Source organism: Alligator mississippiensis, chromosome 1, assembly GCF_030867095.1.
Source record: "Alligator mississippiensis isolate rAllMis1 chromosome 1, rAllMis1, whole genome shotgun sequence".
In the NCBI taxonomy this organism is placed as follows: Eukaryota; Metazoa; Chordata; order Crocodylia; family Alligatoridae; genus Alligator; species Alligator mississippiensis.
This window is the reverse complement of record NC_081824.1, coordinates 75,072,321-75,093,161: the sequence shown is the minus strand read 5'-3', so window position 1 is coordinate 75,093,161 and position 20,841 is coordinate 75,072,321. Positions and strand designations below refer to the sequence as shown.

The following is a 20,841-nucleotide window of genomic DNA, read 5'->3' as shown; positions in this document are numbered from 1 at the left end:
GCATGATCAGAGGTCAGGAAAACAGACCTTACGATGACAGACTGAATGCTATGGGATTCTTCAGCCTGAAAAAGTGCAGGCTCAGGGGCAATCAGATGGCCACCTCTAAGTTTATAAGAGGCGTCCACCAGTTTCTTGGGGAATGTTTGTTCACCAGAGCACCCTGAGGGATGACAAGGTCTAACGGTTATAAACTCCTGCAAGACGGTTTCAGGCTGGACATAAGGAAGAATTTGTTTATTGTCCGAGCCCTCAAGGTCTGGAATAGCCTGCCATCAGAGGTGGCTCAAGCACCTACTTTGAACGCCTTCAGGAGAAATGTGGATGTTGATATTGCTGGGATCCTCTGACCCCAGCTGACTTCCTGCCCCTGGGGCAGGGAGCTGGACTCAATCTTCCGAGGTCCCTTCCAGCCCTAATGTCCAAGAAATCTATGAATCCATCCCTGGTTCCATCAAGGAATTAATAACTGCCTGGGTGCCTAATGGGGGCATCTGGTAGTGCTTTCACTTGTCTTTCACTGCAAATGATGCCTGCCTGCTCAGAGGAGTGCAGCCTGTAGCCACCAGTCATCATCATAACTTTTTTTTCCTTTATGCTGGCATGGAAGTCACAAAGGCATGAACTTGTAGCACAGTCAGACCCATAGGTATTCCTGGACTGGCAGCAGGCAGCTCCACTAAGCCACCCCCACCTTCACGGGCAATCCTCCTCTTCTCCACGTCCCCGTGGACCTGGCCAGGGTGCCTGCCTGGGCCAGCCGTGCTGCTGCTGGCTTCCCGATGGGAGGGGGAGGGCTTTATTACATCCTGTGGTCAAAGAAGCCACTTGATGGATGTCAGGGGATTTCGCCAAGAACTCTAAGACCCCTAATTTTGGAAGGAGGGCTGGCTAGTTGCATTAGGAAACAACCAGCATTTTTGTTGGGTTGCCTTCCTGTGTAGTGCTGCCCTGGCTTCCCAAGGGGGCCCTGATTGCCTATGGCACTGTCAGCCTATAATCCACCCCTGGTTCTTGCTAGGAATTAATAACCATTTGGATTCCTACTGTGGGTCCCTGAGAACACTTTCGTTTGCTGGTCACAGCTTGCACGCATCCCCCAACCCTGCATGGCCATGGCCATTGTGCATACTTGTGCCATGGTGCCCCTGGCTGCCCAGGGACACTGTTGGCCTATAATCTGCCCCTAGTTCTGGGTAGGAATTAATAACTGCTTGGATTCCTAACATGGCTGCCTGGAAGTGTTTTCATTGGCTGGTCACAGCAAAGGGCATGCACCCGGTCTCAGGAATGCAGCCTTTAGCCTGCAGGCATCATAACAATTTTTTTGTTGTTGTGCAGGCATGAGCTGACACCGGGCATGAGCTGACCCATGGCTCCTCCCAACTTCTGAGCAGACACTCACAGGCAGCCCTCCCAATCCCCTCCCCACCTGCACAGTCTCCTGCTCCCACCACGCATAGCCCTGGCAAGGGTGCCTGCCTGGGCCGTACTCCCCCTGGCTCTCCACAATTATTTTCTGCACCCCTTCCCCCCTACAAAGTTGACCTGCAATGTTATCAGGTTTTCTATATTTATATATTTTACAAGGCCCCTCTACAGGACCCTTTGTGAACTCCTGTTGATTTTGAAGTGAGGAGAACAAAGCTTGGGAGCCTGGCTTGAGTGTCTGCTAATGGCCCATATTCAAAGAAACAAGTGCCCGCCCATAAAGCTTATGCAAGTCCCTCTCTTTGCCCCATAAACACATATGGAACATGAAGTCAAGCACTTTATTTAGATAATTAAACATAATTTATCTAGTAAACATGAATTGGTCAGCCAGAGCACTCATTCAGGGACTTAGATCACCTCTATTCGGGCTAACAGAACACCTCTGGGGAAGTCAAGCAGCCCCCCACCCCCACCATGACCACAGTACTAAGTATATTTCCTCATAAAAGGAACTGGCCTTAGGACTGTGATTACAGATGGAAGGCCTTCATGGGCCACCCCACATCGTGCTCTTTGCATGTGACCTTGAGGTTTCAGGAGCCTGAGCTGGACTCTCCCATGCATACAGATGTTGGCTTTGCAGATCCAAGAGACAGAAGCCTTTTGTGAAACTTTGCAACATTACAGAGATAAGAAGCTCTGTACCATGGGTTGTGCACTGCCTTGCCTCAGATCGGGGCTTGGCTGAGCATGGGGGTGTCTGCCCAGTGAGAATGGTAAGTCAACCTTGCATGGCAGGGCCGGGTAGCTGGTCAGGAAATGAATGCAGACAGAATTGGCCCTCTATTCCTTAAGCCACCATGCCTGCCTGGATCATGCTGCCCTTAGCTCACCAGAGGGCCTTGGTTGCCAGTGGCCCCATCATCTATGAGAATCTGCCCCTGCTTAATGCAAGGAATACAAAATTGCTTGGCCATCTTTTGCATGTGGCTGGTAGCAGTTTCATTGCTTGGTAAAAAATAAATTGCAGCCACCTGCTCCCAGGACTGCAGGCAGCAAACAACCATGGGAAGTGGCCGCCGCCTGAGCGCACACCTCCAAGCCATCATTGTCTTGGCGAGGGTGCATGCCTGGGCTGTGCTGCTCCCACAGAGGGGAGGCGTTGATTGACAGGTACACCATTGGCCCATTATCCACCTCAGTTTAATGCAATAAAGAAAAAAACTGCTTGGCCATTTTATGCAGGTGGCCCAGAGGGAGAGATTTCATTTCCTACTAACCTGAATATTCCAGCCACTCGGTCACAAAACTTTAACCTGGGTCATGTAAGGAATTAAGGAATTAATAACATCTTGGCTGGTGGATGTGGGCACCTGATAGTGGTTTCATTTGCCATTCAAAGCAAATGATGGCTGCATGGTCCCAGGAGTCCCCAGGTCCTGGGAGGTTAGGGGTGTTGGGCAGAAGTGGGTGTCGGGCACCCGTCAGAGGGTCTCTCTGCCAATCCCCACCCACAGCCCCCCCTAACCCTGACAGCGCCCATCATGGATGAGCTGTCAGCATGGATTGGGGGGCGGGATGGGGAGTTACCAATTTTTCCTGTTTTACTAGTCTTACCAGTCACTCTATGGGGCCCTCTGCCAACTGCTGTTGATTTGGCAGTGAGGAGAACAAATCCAGGCAGCCTGGCCTGAGGACCCGCTAATCACTCCCATTGAAACAAATACATGCCCATCAACCTTATGAAAGTTCCTCCCCTTGCCTCTACACACATGGAACATGAAGGCAAACATATAGAAACCTTTGCTTACATAATTAAACACAATTGATATATTAAGTATAATTTCCATAATTTAGCAATTCACCACAAAACATTTAAAAGGTAACAATAGGCAATGAGAAATAATTAATAAATTTTATAATGACAAACAATAAGCAATAATCAGCAACTTCTGTAATGACAAGCAAGAACCAATAATCAACAACTTTTATAACAGTGAATCAAAAACTATTCTAACTTTCCGGACTTGACTCTGGAATGCCTTTTGGTTTCCGAGCTTGACTGCAGTTCTCTCCCACATGTGTGGGAATGCCTCCTGCCATGGTGGACAGCCGGTAAGCAGCTGGTGGTGAGACATACCTGGCTGGCAATCTTGTGCAGCCACACAGTGCAGGTACTGATGACACTGATGATGCTATATGTCCGTGCATCATTGACAGCATGCCTATCTGGCCTGCGTCTACTCAACAGTGGCATATCAAGTGGAGCTGAAAATGAAGAAATGCTGGGATTAGAGTCTCTTTTGAGACCTCTGCACTCAGCGAATCTTGTGAGTGGATAAGTATCATTTGGACAGTGTCCTATGCTAACCCAACCCCCCTGCCCCATACCTTTACCTCACAGCCCAGCCTAATCACCAGCCAGTGTCAGTTCAGATAACAGGTAACTTAAATGGTCCCCATAGAGCTTACCATACTGGGTGTGGAGGTCGAGGTTGCGGGTCTTTCCTCCTCAGAGGAACCCACAGGTGCCATGACTACTATCCCGCCACTATCTTCATCTCTTGAGCCAGCTTGAGTCGCAGCCATGATTGGTAAAGTCTCTGGAGTAGAGGACAGCACGGAGACCTCTGTGCGTGTCTGTTCAGAGTGTTCAAGTACCTCCATTAGTGGACATGTGTAATGTGACATGTCACACATTGCGGTGCTCTGCTGCTGTGCTCTTGAAACATCACGGGGAAAGCAGTCTGCAGAATCTTGGCCTTCGCTTGGCACTGGGCTGCCATCTTGTGTCCTTGCTTGGTAAGTCTCTTGGACATGTCAAGGTAAAGGCAAGTCTCCTGGACAGCTTGTGTCCCTGCAAGGAAAGTCTCCTGGACATGTCACCTATGGGCTGTTGATGAACTGGTACAATACATCAGGGTCCCCCAGCACCTGCACCAGGCTCTTGGTTTCTATGTAGGACCAAGTGGTCCTAGTCCTGCAGGGCTGGTTTGCTCTCTGCTCTCCCTAGTCAGCTCTCTTCTCTCCCCAACCTCAGACATCTCGGATCAATAAGGGGTACCAAGGGAGCTGTGCCTTCAATTTATGTCTAGGGGTGAATGGTTCCAGGGAAGTCCCCCCACCCCAGCCCCTGTTTTTGGTGCACAAAGTGAGGACACCAGTCATGCTGGCACCATGCTGGTAACTTTGTATCTTATGGGCATACTTGTTCTGGATGGGTTTTTGAAGGTTTTGGCACCAAAAATAGCTCAAAAGTGAAGTGTAGGTAATTAGTGCACCATGTACTGACATCTAGGCCCACAATGGGTGCCCACAGTGTCTCTTTCAGGGCATTGCACAACAGAGGGCTAGCCACCAGTGACCCATGTGTGAAGACATCAGTTTCTGCTCACAGTTTCTTCCATAGCCAGCGAGGGAATTAATACTGACAGAACTGACGCGCTATTCATGTAGCAAGCATGTTTAACACTGAAGCAGACTCATAGAAAGCCGCTTGCCTGTTTTATGTTAAATCAGTGAATGAATAAGTGACACTGGGGTGTGGGGGGAGGGGGGGGAGGAAATTAGGCTGCACTACATATAATGGCTCAAATAAGGAAATGGCTATTTGGCTGGGATTATGGCTGCACATCCTTTCTGGGCCACACAACACCATGCCTCTGTGTCACTGGGGAAATCTCCTGGATATCCCTGACCAATCTTGCCCATCACAAAGTGCATCATTTGCCATTTAAACCAGTATGATGTTGTCTGATTCCAGGATTGCAGGGTCTAGCATGCAGGCATCATAACAATTTCTCTGATGTATAAGCCTTCCCAAACCCCAAGCTTTAATTTTACCAGAGAAGACACTTTTCATGGTGGCTGAGGCTTCAGATACATGCCAGACCCAAGTCTTGTGCCTGGCCCAATGCCATGGAAGGGGCGGGCAGGCTGTCCCAGAGGGTCAGCAGGGTCGGTCGGTCATCTGGGCAGGGGTCACTGAGAGCAGTTTCTGGGCCAATAGATCACAGTGTCTGGGTCACTGAGTTTGGCAAAGGTTCTTTTCCTCACCATGACTCACAAGACCCCTCCGCCCCACAGTGGCACCAAGATATTCAGAACATGTTGCTCACTGGCTACAGCATAAAATGCAACAATTGCAGGAAGTTTCTTTGCAGAGCATAGCTCCCCTCTGCAATTAGGTTTCTAGCAGGAAATGCAACTTCTCCCAGCCACCCATGTAAAGCAGCCAGGCAGTTTTATATTCCTTGCATGAAGCAGGGACACGTTATAGGCTGACAGTGCCATTGGCAATCAGCCCTCCCCCCTGCCCCCCAGGGAGCCAGGGGAAGCAAGGCCCAGGCAGGCACCCTGGGCAGGGCAGTGCTGGGTAGGCAGGGGTGTTCATGCAGGCGGTGGACATTTCCCGTGGCTGTCTGCTGCCTGCAGTCCTGGGAGCAGGCAGCCACAATTAGGTTATTCCTTGCATTGAAGTAGGGGCACCCATAATCCGCCCCTGAGCAGAAGATTGATTCATATTGGGCTGGGCTACTACACCTAGTGTCCAAAAATAGCCACTGCACATGGATGCCTGCAAATTGAAGTGAGATCTGGTGGACAAAGGGGCTTATTACACGCCATTCAGTGACTTACATACTTCACATTTACATGTAACAGATCAATGTCTGTATTGTTGCAATTTGTGTTGAGGCAAGCTAAAATACATCAGGATGTGGTTTTTTTGCATTGCAACAAACTCATTTAAATTGCAAAAAGACCCCACATGTATAGAGTGTGACACAATTAAACTGCAGAAAAAGGGATAAATAACTAGCTCAATAATCACAAGCAAAGAATAATTATGGATTTACAAAGAGTAAATATGGAAAGAGTAGAAATGGATCCATGTCAGTATGGCGGGAGGCTTCAAGTGGAGTCCCAGAGGGGTCTATCCTGGACCCAGTACTGTTCTACTTATTTATTAATGATTTGGATGCATCTTGAGAGTATCTTGATTTCCAGATGACACAAAACTGGGAGGGATCACAAACACATTGGAGAACAGGAGTCCAATTCAAAAGGATCTTGACAGATTGAAAAGATGGGCTGGATCTAACAGGATGAAGTGCAGTGCTGACTAATGCAAAAGGTGCTGAACATCAGGAAAGATAACCAGAGACAAATACAAAATGGTTGACACCTGGCTAGGTAGCAGCACTATGGAGAAGGATCTAGATATCTTGGTAGATCACAATGCAATATGAGTTTGTAGTGTGATATAGATGCACAAAGGGCAAATGCAGTTTTGGGATGCATCAGTAGAAGCATTAGATGCAAGACACTCCTGTCATAGTGCCTCTTTATTGGGCACTCATTAGGCCTCATCTAGAGTACTGTGTGCATTTTTGGGTTCAACATTTGGACAAGGACATGAAAAAGTTAGACAGGGTCCAGAGGTGGGTGACAAAATGAAAAAGAGCTTGGAAAGCAAGCCATAGTAGGAGAGGTTGAAGGAAATGGGAAAGTTCAGCTTGCAGAAAAGGTGTTTAAGAGGAAACACGATAGCAGTCTTCAAATATCTCAAGGACTGCCTAAAGAAGAGGCTCTCTTAGTGCAGAGAGCAGGACATGGACCAATGGTTTGAAGTTGCAGTGAAGTAGGTTTAGATTGGATATCAGGAGGCTGGCAGGTTACTACTTTACCTGTGTCAGGTTAGAGCACTATGCCTTCTGGTTGTGTGAAAGGGTTGATTGTGTAGTTTTAGTAATAGGTTAAACAAGGATTCATATGAGATATTTGGGATAGGGATGGTGTTTCCTTAGGCAGGGAGTTAGCCTAAATGACCTCTGGAAGTCCCTTCTAGCCCTACTTTTCTATGATTCTATGACATAGTACCTGGGAGAATGGGGGCTTGGGTGCCATGGACACTTGAAAGTCCAGAGATCATGAATTCAAGGCCACAGCAGACGTGCTCATCACATGGACATGTCAGATTCCAATGAATATGTGAAGTCTGCTAAATACCTTTTCACAAGGACAAGGTCCTGAGAAAGAAGGAAGGATTGGGAGAATCAGACAAGTGAGGATAGACTCAAGTGAGGTGGTTCAAGATGACAGCAGGAGTGAGAAAAGGATGCATGATATGGCATGGAGCAATAAAATGGGAGGAATAGGGTTATGGACTACATAATGTAACAGGGAGCCAGAGGGCTCCTGTTACTTTAAGAGGAAGCTGCAGCAGTTGACTCTGGGAAGGCTGGCAGTGATGAAGCAGGCTAACTGCTAGTGAGCTAGCTTCCAGCAAACAGGAAGACTTGTAGCCACATAGATAGAGCTTAACCCTGGGGGAGTAACTATTCCAGGAAATAGTGGCAGAGCAGTAAGTTGTGCCAGGGCAGGTATCAAGGCAGCTCAGGAGCACAGAGCTGCAGCAGGGAAAGGCAGACTGGTCATCAGGCCCAGAATAGAAAACCCCTGTGGGTGGCTGGACAACCACCTGACAGGAAGGGGCAGGGCTTAGGAGGCACATAAAGCCAGTACCTGAGACCAGGTAGTCAGTCTGGCCCTGTAGGCAGTAGAGAGAAGAGCTCCAGACCAAGGGGGGGGGGGACGGGACGGGACGGGACGGGACGGGACGGGACGGGACGGGACGGGACGGGACTGACTATCACCTGAGTTGCCCTAGAAGCTGCAAGTAAATACTTATGGCTTGTAGGAAACTAGGACACAGGGTGGGGATAGTTTTAGTTGTAGCCAGTGGGCTTGTATTTTTGTTTAAGCTGTAGACTGGTGAACTGCTAGTAGCTGTAAAGGTGATGGGGAGGCTGCAGTGGGACATCTGAAGGGAGCATCACAGTTTAAGCCACAGGGATGCCTGAGGGACATGTGAGTGTTTCAGGCCCTGCCAAGGACCAGGGCTCAAGATGTTGACAGGCAGAAACTGAGGGGGTTAGAGCCTGAGATGGAAATGACAATAGAGGTGGTCTGGAGCCAGGAAGACTAGGGCCAGAGCCCATGAAGGGTGGAAAACAGGGCCAGAGGCAGACACTGGCAGGGGTAAGACAGATGCTGTAGTCCATAAGCTGAGGCTCAGTATAGTGGGCCTAGGCCACCCAGCTAAAGAAAAGGAGTTGAAGTTGAGAAGACTCAGGCCTCAAGAAGGACCTGGAGGTCTGAGGGGGCCTGACTTTGTACTGGGGACTAAGTGCCCCACAGACATGACAACCAGTAAAACCTGCAAGGTCCTGGAGCACAAACAAGGCCAGGAAGGCCACATGTAGTGCTTAAGGGTGGGACTGGGAGCAGCAGGGCCTGGGAGAGACCTGCTAGTTAAAACCTAGAGAAGGGGTCACTCTGGGACCTTGGGGCAGCGTCCCTTTACCTAATTAAAGTATTCCAATGTAAGTATGGTAGTCGAGCGGAAAGGGACAGTACCCGAGGAGCCAGAGTAGGGCAGGAGCCATGTGGCTATCAAGGGGCATCATAGCTGCTTGTGGCAGGGCACTGTTTGTGCCTGCCACTTAAGACCAGAGCCAAGCGGCCAGCAGGTGCTTGATTGCAGCAGCCATTTTGGCCCTGTCTGCCTATATAAATAGCTCAGTTCCCTGCTGGCTGGCCAGGCAGCAACAATGCCTGCCTGTGAGTCTTCTTGGAACACCCTGGAGGTAAGGGAGAAGCTGTAGGGGATGGCTAGGAGGCTTCTGGTCCTGGCATGACCTAAAACTGCACCCTGCTGGGAGTGGGTGGCCTGGTGGGGCTCTCAGTGGCACAGGAGCCCCCAGGAAATGCCAGGCCAGTGACCACCCTGGTGAAAGGTGGGTTGGGGCACCTTAAGCACAGCTCCCACAACTGGGTGGGTCACCCGCTAGTAGGGTCCTGAGGGCAGACCCCAGAGAGAGAATGGATGCCGTCTGCGAGGCATGGGCTGTGGTGTAGGGGAGGTATGGAGCCACAGATAGTGCCCCCTGGCATTGGGGGAAGAAAATGGGCAGCTTCCCACCTAATTAAGATTGTTAATTAATTAATAACAAGGCACGGCAGATGAGAAGGTGGGCACTTGGCCCAGAAACAGTTGGGTGGGCCAAAGGTAAATCGGCCCCGAGAAGGCCTCCCGTTGCACTGACCCTAGGGGCCTGATCCTGTTACAATTAGAAACCTCCTTTTTTTTAAAAATTGAAAGTTAGATCCACACATATGCATATGACTCCAAGGCTCCGAGTAAAATACCATATACTACAAGACTTGCAATCGGATGAGATGAGCTGCTGTGCTCTACTAAACTCAGTGGTGTCAGTGTGTGTTTGGTGTGTTCTTAAGATCTTTAATCAATTGAACCTTAAGCAAAGGCTAGATGCCTTAATACTCGAACTAGATCACTTCTAGTTGTCTGCCTAAGGAACTCCAGAGTCAAAAATGGAGGTACCTAATCACTCATATAGCAGCTACTGCCATTCTGGCTAGTCTACACTGTTCTTTGGAAACTAGGCAGAATGTAGTATAGTAAAAGCTCTGTTATCCAGCATCCCCCAGGAATGGGGGATGCCCTACAACAAAATATGCTGGTTAATTGAGCGGCCCGAGCAGGCGTCCTTGCCTGTTCTGCCTGCCACTTCTCCTGCCGTGTCTGGGGTGTCGCTGTCCCTCCCACAGCATCGCCAACTCTCCCACGGGCCCGGCCGGCCCCGTGGGACAGGGAGGCGGGCCCCGCACAGCCTGTTATGCCTCCAGGCCATGGGGGCTTGGCAGTGCAGGGTGTTTTGCCCTGGGCCATGTGGGCACAGAGAAACTGGAAGTGCCATGGTGGGCACTTCCAGTTTCACTTGACCTTACAAGCCAGCATGCTGGTTAGTAGAGCATGCTGGCTTGTAAGGTGCCAGATAACACGGCTTTTACTGTATTTAGCTGCCTTTAAAACTACTTTGGATTTTGCCCCAAATGACTACAGAAGGCAAAAAGCAGTGGCTAGTTCCCCAATGGATTTTTGTCTGCACGGGAAAATTTCCACAAGGTGTGGTACTTTAGTGGATCTCTGGTTCAGCGATCTAGGACTATAGATTTTGTGGCAGAGATGGGTGGGAAGCCTTGCATGCGGTGTTTTCATAGTACAGCCACCTCACCAAATTCTTAAATTAAGAAACATTTCCCATCTTCTGGCTGGAGAGGGCATCAATACTCCAGTCTGGATTTTACCAAAGTAACTTTCACAAATACCATGTGTTAATGAATTCCTGTAATGCTAATGATTTAAAACCAAAAGACCCTAGTGAGGTCTTCATTTGCTATCCCTATGATGTTGTGACAGTCAAAGGAAATGTGGACTGTGATTTTTCTCTCTTTCAGTTTTGAAAATAAATTTCAGCATTGTTCCTCCTGCATTTTCTTTTAGACAGATTGCTTTCATTTAACTGTTAAGATTTGACAAATTAATGTCAGTGATTTAACAATGGGGTTAATTAGGAAGGGTACCATGGAGAAATTCTAACTGATTTAATTATTGTTAGTTGCTAATTAGGTGCAGTATAAAATCAAGATCCCAAAAGCATGCAGTTGAAGTGTATGCTGCTGTGGCGTACAGAAGAGCTTCTGAAATAAATTTATTTTTAGCTTTTTTTCAGTAAAGAACCTAAGCATTTGTGGACTTCTAAAAATCAGGTTATTTGAGTCTTCCTTTCAACTACTCTTAGTTCTCACCGGGAATCTGGGTTTTCTGTTTGCCATGAAGAAATATGGTAAAACCCAGATTTTCTCATTTTAAGGAGAGAGACTTGGATTTTTTTTCCTTTAAAGGAAAAAAAAATGTGGGAAACAGTGGGCTGCCCCTTGCAGGCTGGCAGATTTCCAGCCTGCAAGGAGCTGGGGGGAGCAGGAGAAGGGTGATCAAGCAGGGGGAGTGAGGGGCCTGGATCTGTGTCCTGCTGAGTGAAGGGGGCAGGGAGAGCTCTGATTATAGATTATAGTGGCATTCCATTTTAATTGTGGATTTGGACTTTGGGGTTTTTACATTTGAATTTGCAATTTTTTTAAATCAGAGAATTTGTGCTTTTTAAATGGAGAAACCCATGGTCCCTGGTTATCACTTTCTGGTACTGCCATTGCATTTAATAGCTTTATAGGAGATGGAGGAGAATGTATACATTTGGCTTTAATACTCTTTCATAAACTGGAAAGCAGAGGACTCACACTAATATTACCTGGGCTTCTGCATTTACTTTTGGTCACTTTATCTCCAAGAGGACAGGGAAGAGGCCAAATGAAATACCATGAAAATGATTAAATGAAAGCTTACTTGAGGATAGATGGAGATGATAAGCACTTTTTATTTGAGAGAGAAGACAAAGAAGCAATATGGGGTGAAGGGTGTAGGTCAAGTCATTCTTGTTTGCTGTGTATCCTAAGAATTATATGCATTATGGGGCCTTTGGTAAAACTGAAGGGCAAAGAATTTAAAACTGATAAATGGTTAAACTTTTTTCACACAATATTTAATTAGCCAGTGGAATTCACTTCCGTATTATTGCTGAGAGATGAAAAGCTTAAAAAAATGGGAGTTAAAAGGAAGAAAAAGAGCAGATATTTATACTGATAAATATTTCCGCAGTTACACAGCAGGGGGAAAAAGTAACAAGGGTTAAATCATGCATCAGCCTGTAAAGCAACTGCTAATAGCATGAGATTAGCAAGAAACTTCCCAGTGAGCAGATAATTCCTGAGCAGTGCCTACACATTGTTACTTGTAGCTGTTTCTGAAACATACAGCGTTGCTTACTGGGCATGTCTACACAAGATGTTTACTGCGGAGCTGACTAATTAGCTCAACAGTAAATGTCTCAGTGTCTATATCAGTGGTCTCCAACCTTTTTAAATAGGAGATCACCTTTGGCATTTAAAAGCAATCCAAGATCTACAATGTGCTGCCACCCTGCCCCTCCCTGCCTGCAGCAGGTAAGTCTGTGGAGGGGGAAGGGGGGATGCAGATTGAGGCAGAGGGATAAAAAAGTATTTGGGGGTGTGCCTCCCTAGCAGGCAAGTCCCACCCAGCTAGGGCTCCACTTAACTTACCCCTGCTCCTGCCTCTGTGGCACTGTCTCTCACCACAGGGGTCTTGGTCTAGCCCCTGCCCCTTCCCTCCCTCGTGGACTGACCTGCTGAACTGGGGCACGCGCTTGCATGCATGTGGGCACTCGGCCTCCCACCCCAGCCTCGGATCAACTCCAAAAGGCTCCAAGATCTACCAATGGATTGAGATCCATTGGTTGGTGACCACTGGCCTACATTATTAGGGTGCAGGAAACTAATAAGCTCCACTTCAGGAAGTACTACCCTGCCATGTAGCTTATTTGTGTGCAGCAGTGCATGTGTAGACTCTGACCTGGCTGGCCGGGGGACAAGGGTGCTTCAGTGTGGGAGCTGCCTGCTGGCTAGCCCCATGCTGAAGCTCCCTAGGGCCTTAATCAGCCCCTTCCCAACACATTGAGCCTGGTTGGACCAGCCACAGGCTGGCAGGCTGACCCCACCCTGGTTCCCTGCCAGCTGAGGGCCGACCTGGCTCAGTGTGCTGCTGTCTGGGTACACATGTAAATGGCATGCTCAGGAGTTCCAGAGTTTATTGCCATTGCATTAATGGCATGCATAGATGCGACCACTGTGAATGACAGACATGTAAACTAGATGAACTGCTCATCTGAAATGGCAATGCCTATGTCCACCTAGAAATTCGGAATTGACTCCATCTATGCTGAGCCCTATTTTAGTAAAGAGTGTGTAATGATAAGGACTGTCTACAAACTGCAAATCCTTTTCCATGGAGATTTTCACATTTTTTAAAGTATTTCCAATGCCCAAATCAGGACAAAAATGTTAAAAATATCTATCTATATATATTCCCGGAAAAGAGTTTTCAGAATTTTTTTTTTTCTAGAGAACCAGAAAGGAAGTTTTAACTTGTCCAAGCTCCCTACCAGTAAGGCCCTTATCAGTTTTTCTGCTCACTGCAGATGGAAAGTGAAGTTAATGAGAAACTGCTGGGCTGGCTTTCAGAGGCTCCCTGCCCTCCCTATCCAGTTCTTAGCCTTTCCCCTCTCCTCATAGCTCCAGGAGATGCAAAGAGACAGAACCCTCAGCCTCTTTGCTGCTCGTCCCTTCTCTCTAAACAGACATTTCCAGGTGGACACCCAGGGAGCTCATTTTGGTTTTTCTAATGGAAAAACTAAAGTTTTTGACAAAACTGAAATTTACCTTTGGAAAATAACCTGGAAAGGACCTTTTCTTTGGAAACTTCTCAACTAGCTTGAGGGACAATAAATGATACCAAAGCATCCCTAGCTCAACTACTCTTTATAAAATTGACCCATTGCTTTATATCCACACCAAAAACCCCCTACGATGCTTGAGATAGAATGAACAGAAAAGAAAGTTCACATGAGTTGTGACATGCTTAGATCAGAGAGTAGATATTTAGATGCCTCTACAACTTTAATTTGCCCTCTTTAATATAGGTTTTAATTGCCCTCTCTTTTTGCCATGGGATCTCTTCTTCAGTGCATAAGACGATGAATCAAAATGGTGGAGTGAAAGAAGCTGCTGTCTGTAGCATCTCTGCTGTATTTGGGAATGTGTAGTGAATGAGGCAGAGGAATACAGAAGAGATGGGATGGTCTGAGGTTGAAACAGCAGCATGCTGCCTTGGAGAACTTGATTCTGTTCCTGAATTTCCTTGTTGGTACTCTGAGTTCTGGGTTGCTCTGTGTTCCTCTACCCTGCCTTCTGACTGACTTCAGACTAATATGTCTGACTACCTGTTATAGATCACCTATTCTGGTCTAAACTGATGAGGAGCACCATAATAACATTACAAGCCCAGATTGCTACATGCTAAGGTCAGGTCTGAATGCCAAAGTCCAAATGCTCTTTATGCAGGCCAGACATTACTTACGGTCTGGAACCAGGCAGCAGATAAAGAAGAAATTTTGGGGAGGTGTTGGGGGACTACTAGTGCACAAACCTTCTCTTCTGAATCCACACTGCATACAGTAGTTTGAGGATTCCTGCATTTGACCAACCTTTTCACAGGCAGACAAATCCCTGTCATACATGAGTATGGTGGCGGGGGCCACCCTCAGGGGCTGGAAGCTCCAGGGACAGACCACACCACTCTCAGACGAAGGCCCGGGGACCCTGGTGTCACCTAACGGGGACCCCAGGGATGGCCATGGGATCCCCTCGGGTCCCTTGACCATGCCAATTTGGCCCAATGAGCACCCTCTTTCTTGCCCACCATGTCTTGTTGGTAATAATTATGAATAGGGAGGCTGCCCTCAAGTTTACGTTGGGCATGGTCCTGCTGGACCCTGCTAGACCCTGTGGGTTCTTGGACCCCTTTTGGATCCTGCACAGAAATGGTTGCCTCTCAGGGCACCTTTAACCTTATGGGCTAGATGCATGGCTCTGAACCACCCCTTTACCATGCCCCAAGCCTCGCAGATGGCATTTACAGTGTCCCTCCAAAGCCTTAGATTCACTTGGCCTGTGGTCATGACTGGGCTCTCCGCAGCCCCGTCTCTCTCTCTCTCTGCAGCCCTCAGTGCTGGGCTCTCCACAGCCCTGTCTCTCTCTCTCTCTGTCTGCACCCACACTGGCGCTGGGGTCTGTGCACCCCGGATACTGCTCCCACACTGGCGCTGGGGTCCCCACCCTGTAGTGGGCCCCCAGTGAGGCCTCCTCTTTCCCCAATAGCCTCAACCCAATCCTCCAGTTTACAAACAGAAATCAAAATACAAGCCCCTGGGCTATAAGATAATACAAGCAGCTCAGGGTGTGCTGTGCCCCTTTAAATGAATCAGCCTTCCCCCAGCACAACATGCCTTGTAGGCCAGGGTCTGGTGCACTTCTGAAGTCCTTTAACCTTACCAGAAACAGGAGATGAGCTGTCAAGCCTCTTCATTTAGTTTCCTCTAGGAGAGCTCCTTCCCCCTTAGCTGCTGGCAGAGAACTGCCTCTCTGGTCCCGATCCTGGGGTTTATATATGTCCCAGTCCCTGCCTCTTCTGGTCAGCTGATCGCCTGCAGGTGCGGGCTAATGCCCTCATTCCTGCTGCCATGGTAACTTGCAGCTGAGGGGTTCCTGACTGATTGCTAGGGTTCTCTCCATCACAGTTTCAGCCCTTAAAGGACCAGGCACCTTAGTGCCCAGCGACACCTGGCACCGCAGAAAACTTACCCGGGAGGCAGACTGGGACAGGGAGGGAGCTGCGCAAGCCTCCGCTGTGCCGGCTTTTCAAGTGGCTGTCAATCAAGCTGGGCAGCGGTCGGCTGATGATGTCAGCTGCGACTGCTGCTGTGGGAGACTTAAAAACCCCGGCAGATGCTGGGTGCAGGGAGAAATGGAGGAGGTGAGACACCAAGCTCACTGGGGTGCCACATAGCAGACCAGACCCTGCCTCACAACACTGCCCCATCAGGGACAAGCGAGGGCAGTAGTAGGGAGCCAGATGAGGCTTCCTGATTCTGAGCTCCATGGGAAGGGGCTTGGGATCGGTCACCACCCTTAGGGCCTGGGCCAGGCATAGTCAACTCCTGCCACAGGCCTGGTGCAGGGATGGAGCAGGGCCAAGGATTAGGAGTGAAGGGCAGGCTGCAGCCACAAGCCTGCACTTCAAGTGGAGGCTGATGTGGCTGAGACTCAGTGGCACGATATAAGAGGCTGGAGCCAGGAGTTGGTGCAGCAGCACTACAGCCCTCACAGTTGGTGAGTGGATGGGGTGTAGGGGAGGCGTAGCCCCAGGATCAACTGCAATAAGCCAGTGAGTATTACCATCTCTGGGCCTGGGGCAAGAACACTACTGAACCCCTCCTTTTAATTACAGCTCCATCAAGTCATGGCAGACGAGTTGGGACCTGGCCCAGGGAGTAGGGAGATACAGCGCCAACTGAGGGTGCTATAATGAGATAGAGAATGTTGTGTGTGTGAACAGGAGTTGGCTTAGAGGCAGCACTCAGGCTACAACTCTGGTTACCTTGGCATGAAGAAAAGCCCTCAGAGAAACTTCCTAGTTTCCATATCATTTAGATTACATCAGTGTATGAATATCAAGCTTTTAGAGAAAATATACTGAACAAATGAATCTAAGTCCTAAATCTCTTGCCTCCATTTTGAATATGTCAATTGTGGGCATGTCTACATATGCAATTAGTCACAACTAGATTTACTGTGTGTTAAGCTAATACTCAGTAAGTGAATTTGAGTAGACATCTACACATGCATGGACCTGGCAGTAAATTTAGTGCCAGCTCCCTCCAGCCCTGCCATATACCCCTGTGGCCACCAGGGGGAGTTCCAGCCTTCAGACCCAGCTGCTAGCACTTGGCAGCCATGTTTGAAGCCAGACCCAGCTGCCAGCACTTTGCAGCCATTTTTAAAACACAGCCCCCCACTGTGATCTCTGGGCAGCCAGTTCCAATTCTCAGCCAAGCAGTGTGGCATGCACAGAGGCAGCATGTGGCATCTCTATTCATGCCCCCTCTGCATTCCTGAGTTATGGCTGCCCCAGCCCCTAGCACTAGCAGTGAGTGACAGGGTCCCTCAATCCTACTGGCCACCTCAGTTGCCCTGTTGGCTTGGTGCAATCACTGCAGCCATTTTGCTCTACTTGGCTCCCCCACATGCAGTGACCGGTGCCTGCCTGCTGTGCGCCTTACCAGGGCCCCTGCTGCTCTGCAGCTGCTTCCACCAGCCATGCTAATGAGGGGCTCCAGGGGGCCACTGCTCGGGATGCTGTTGCCCTCCTGGCCCTCCAGCCCCACCACCTCTGATCCTGCTGCATCTGCTGGGATTGGTGGCAGTGCCTGGTACAATGTGACTGGGATGACAAGCAGTGAGTTGACACCTTTAGGATGACCTGGGCCACCTTTGTTGACCTGCTCTGCCAGCTCTGGCCCCACCTGGAGTGCCAGAACACTGGCATGCACCTGGCCCTCCCCACTGCCTGGCTTTGGCGCTGCTTAGGTTGGCCACTCCTGCCAGCCTGTGGTATGTGGGGCACTTGTTCAGTGTGGGCAAGGCTTGGGAGGCTGTCCTGGAGATATGTGGCACCCTCCAGGACATGCTGGTGGATACTGTCCTCTGCGTTTGAGACCCCTAGGTAGTGGTCACAGGGTTCAGTGTACAGGACGCACATCTTGGTGACCTGTTCACCCCATGGAGATGAGCCCTACTATAGCTTCAGGGGATTCTACTCAGTGGTCCTGCAGGCAGTTGTCTATCACCAGGGGATCTTTACCCATGTCAGTGCTAGCTGGGCAGGCAGCGCACACAATGGCTGCATATTCAGGAACTCTGGACTGGGCACAGTGGTGGAGAGCGGGTGCTTCATGCCAGGAGTGAAGGACCTGCAGCTAGATGCTGTCGTCATCCTGCCTGTGCTCATCAGGGACCCAGTGTACCCAATGCTCTCATGGCTAATGAGACCCTAGACTGGGCACCTGGATCCTCACCCAGCCAACTTTAATCAGTGCCTTGGCTGGACCTGCAACCTCATCGAGTGAGCCTTTGGCTGCCGCAAGGGCCACTGGTGAATTGTTACTACCTGCCTCGAAGTGGTGGAGAAAAACCTCCCCTGGGTTGTCATAGCAGTTTGTGTACTGTACAATATTTGCAAGGCCCAGGGAGAGTTGTTCCCAGGCAGGGGCAGGTGTGCCTGTTGGTGGGAGCATGAGCTGCAATGGTGGGTCCCCCTGTTGAGGCCCCAGGAGAGGCATGCAACCACCAGTGGGGGCCAGGGCACTGCAGGCAGGAGGCTCTGGTGGACCACCTCATGGAGTGCTTCCCACTGTAGCCTGCCTGCTCCACTGCCCACAGGCCTCCTACCCCCTGCCCACTCCCAGTACCACTCTCAAGCCAGACAAATGTTGAATCAAAAGTGCTTTATTCCCCTCACAAAACCCACCCCATCCATTCCCTCTCAATACATCGAGTCCTCTTCATAGAGTCATAGATTGTTAGGGAGGACCTTGCACATCATTGGGTCCAGCCCCCGCCCTTGTCCCTCCCTCCCCAACAAATACAGCCCCTCCACCACCCTCTCAACCCATCAACAATTACAAAACTGCTTTCGAGTATCAAAACTATGTATGTGACGGGCTAGCTGGCAATGACCTAGCCCAGGGGTTTTGAAAGGGCAAAAGATGATTGGAGGACTTGGGATTCCCTTTCCTTACCCATCAAGCCCCAGAGACTCGCCCCTCATGTCCCCTCATTGGCCCCTTGGGTCACCTGGAGGGGGATGAAAGGGGCAGCACGGCTGACTCAGGGAGAGACCAGCGAGGGACCACGAGGAAGGAGCTTCAAAGAGCTGGCAAGAGCTGAGCCAGCGGGGTGGAAGCAGTTGCCCCAGAAGAGTCTGAAGGAGCAGGACCTGAAGGAAGCAGTTGGACCCTCAGCAGCACAGCGTGTGGTCAACAGGAGAGGCTTCCTGCTGGGCTCCAGGATCCCCTATGAGAGGCTGCGGCCAGCAGGAAAGGCTTCCCACTTCAGCAAGGATCTGAGCAGAGACCTGAGGGGTTCCCAGCTCGGCTTCCAGCTCCTCCAATCAGAGACCAGGCAGCTCGACGTGAGGCCGGGGATCCAGGAAGGTCAAGACCCCTAGCAGCTTGGAGCAGTACTAGTGCTGGTGGCTGTGTGGTAGTGTTCCTGCCTCTCCCAGGGGAGCTCTAAGTTCAAGTCTCAGATTTGGTGACTTAAGGTGAGTGAGCTAACAAGAAGAAATTCCTCTTGCAGTAGAAAGAAGCCATTGTGTCTTTCTCCTTCTCTAGGTACTTAGGCCCTATATTTCTTTGACATTTTGTGTTTTGTGCCTTTTTATATTTCCCCAACTAGTATTGTTTCCTCTGCTGTTTGTGTTTTATATTTTGTTAACCCTGTCTTTTGTCAATGATTGTAAGTGCCTAACCTTTGTTGAATCCTGCCCCTTGGGGCATTATACCCCCTGATTATGCCTGTTATGTTCCCAGTATTGTTCCCTCATTAAAAGGTATATGGTCAAGTCCCCAGTGGTGGTCTGGCTCTGGTCTATAGGGGGAGGAGAGTCCCTACACCTCCCACAGCACTTGTGCACCTGCTTTGATCCCTTCAATTGGAGAGGGGGTACCTTTTGGAATACCATCCAGGTTACATGTACAAGAGTCTCAGTCTCTGTTTGTGAGTCTTAGAGTGAGGGGGCCATGGGGTAGGGGTGCCTAGGGGACAGAGCCCAGGGGTAGATGGCATGCACCCCAGCCTCAGGCCATTCTCCCATGGGTCCATGGGTCATGTCAACCATAGCAGGCAGCAGGCTTATCCTGGGGTGACAGTAGCCAGTGCTCCTCCAGCACAGGTGACTCCTCCTCTGCTTGCCCATGCCCAGGGCTAACAGGGCACAGAATCCCCTTGCGGTGCCACTCCTGGGACCTCTGGCTCTACACCCACATGAAGCCGGGGCAAGTGGTGGACCCAGGGCAGGGACTGGGGTAGGGATTCCTGTGGGTGGGAGGTGCCAGAGGACTTCCTCCCAGGCCCTGGCAGGGATCTGATACAGGGTAGTGGGTGGGTAACAGGGGCCTTGCAGGGCCAGGGATGGGGGCTGGGCAGCGGGGGCACGCACATGACTGCCAGGCCCAGAAGGGTGTCTAGGGTCTGGTGGTTGTTGTCCATGGCTTCCACTGCCCAGTTCTAGATAGCATTTTGCTCCCACAGGATCCTCAGGTGCACCTGCTCCAGGGCCAGGAGCTCTGCCCAGAATTCCTCCTCCTCCTGCCACCTGTCCTCCTGGGCTAAGTCCTCCTGTCGCCAGGCCTGAGTCCACTCCTCCCTCTCCTCTGCCAGCACCACCTGCAGCTGTAGGAGCAGGATCTGATTTTGTGTGTAGCACTTGTGCAGCCAGCACATGCAGAGGGCCCTGGCAGTGGGTGATGGCATCCTTGACCAGGCATCCCCACTGGCTGCTGCTATATCTCCCCTGCATCTAGATGCTGGCCCTGCAGAACCATGAGACAGAAGCCTTTTGTGAGAGTTTGCAACACTTCAGAGATAAGATGCTCTGCATTAGGGGCTGTGTGCTGCCTGGCTTCAGATCAGAGGTTGGCCATGCATAGGTGCCCAAGGACCATGGTAAGTCAGGCTGGGCAGGCCTGGGCCCAGGTGATTGCCAGCTGAACTGGAGGGGGGGGGCAGGGGCAAGGGTCAGGGCTAGGAGCAAGGGCTGGGGCTGGGAGAGCCCTCCCGTCCCCCAGTGCAGGACTTACCATGTGGCTGGGGCTGGCATAGCTGGTGGCTCAGTGCAGTCCTCCCCATTGGTGACAGCATCTGGCTGCACCCAGCATCCATGGCCTGCAGTGTGCAGTGAGCCAGTGCCTGGTCAGGGCTCCCTCTGGGCGGAAGCTGGTGTTGTTGATG

General features: G+C 50.2%; 1 long non-coding RNA gene across 2 annotated transcripts; it reads right to left on the bottom strand.

The window, feature by feature from the left end:
- Positions 1-1,768: 1,768 nt before the first annotated feature.
- Positions 1,769-15,493, bottom strand: LOC132249975 (uncharacterized). Of its 2 annotated transcripts, none has more exons than XR_009461529.1 (3): positions 15,325-15,493; positions 3,907-4,327; positions 1,769-3,702 (listed from the first exon to the last, which is right to left on the bottom strand). It is a non-coding gene; the product is annotated as an uncharacterized LOC132249975 (long non-coding RNA). The 2 variants fall into 2 exon arrangements; XR_009461530.1 differs by having other exon boundaries at positions 3,907-4,291.
- Positions 15,494-20,841: the final 5,348 nt, after the last annotated feature.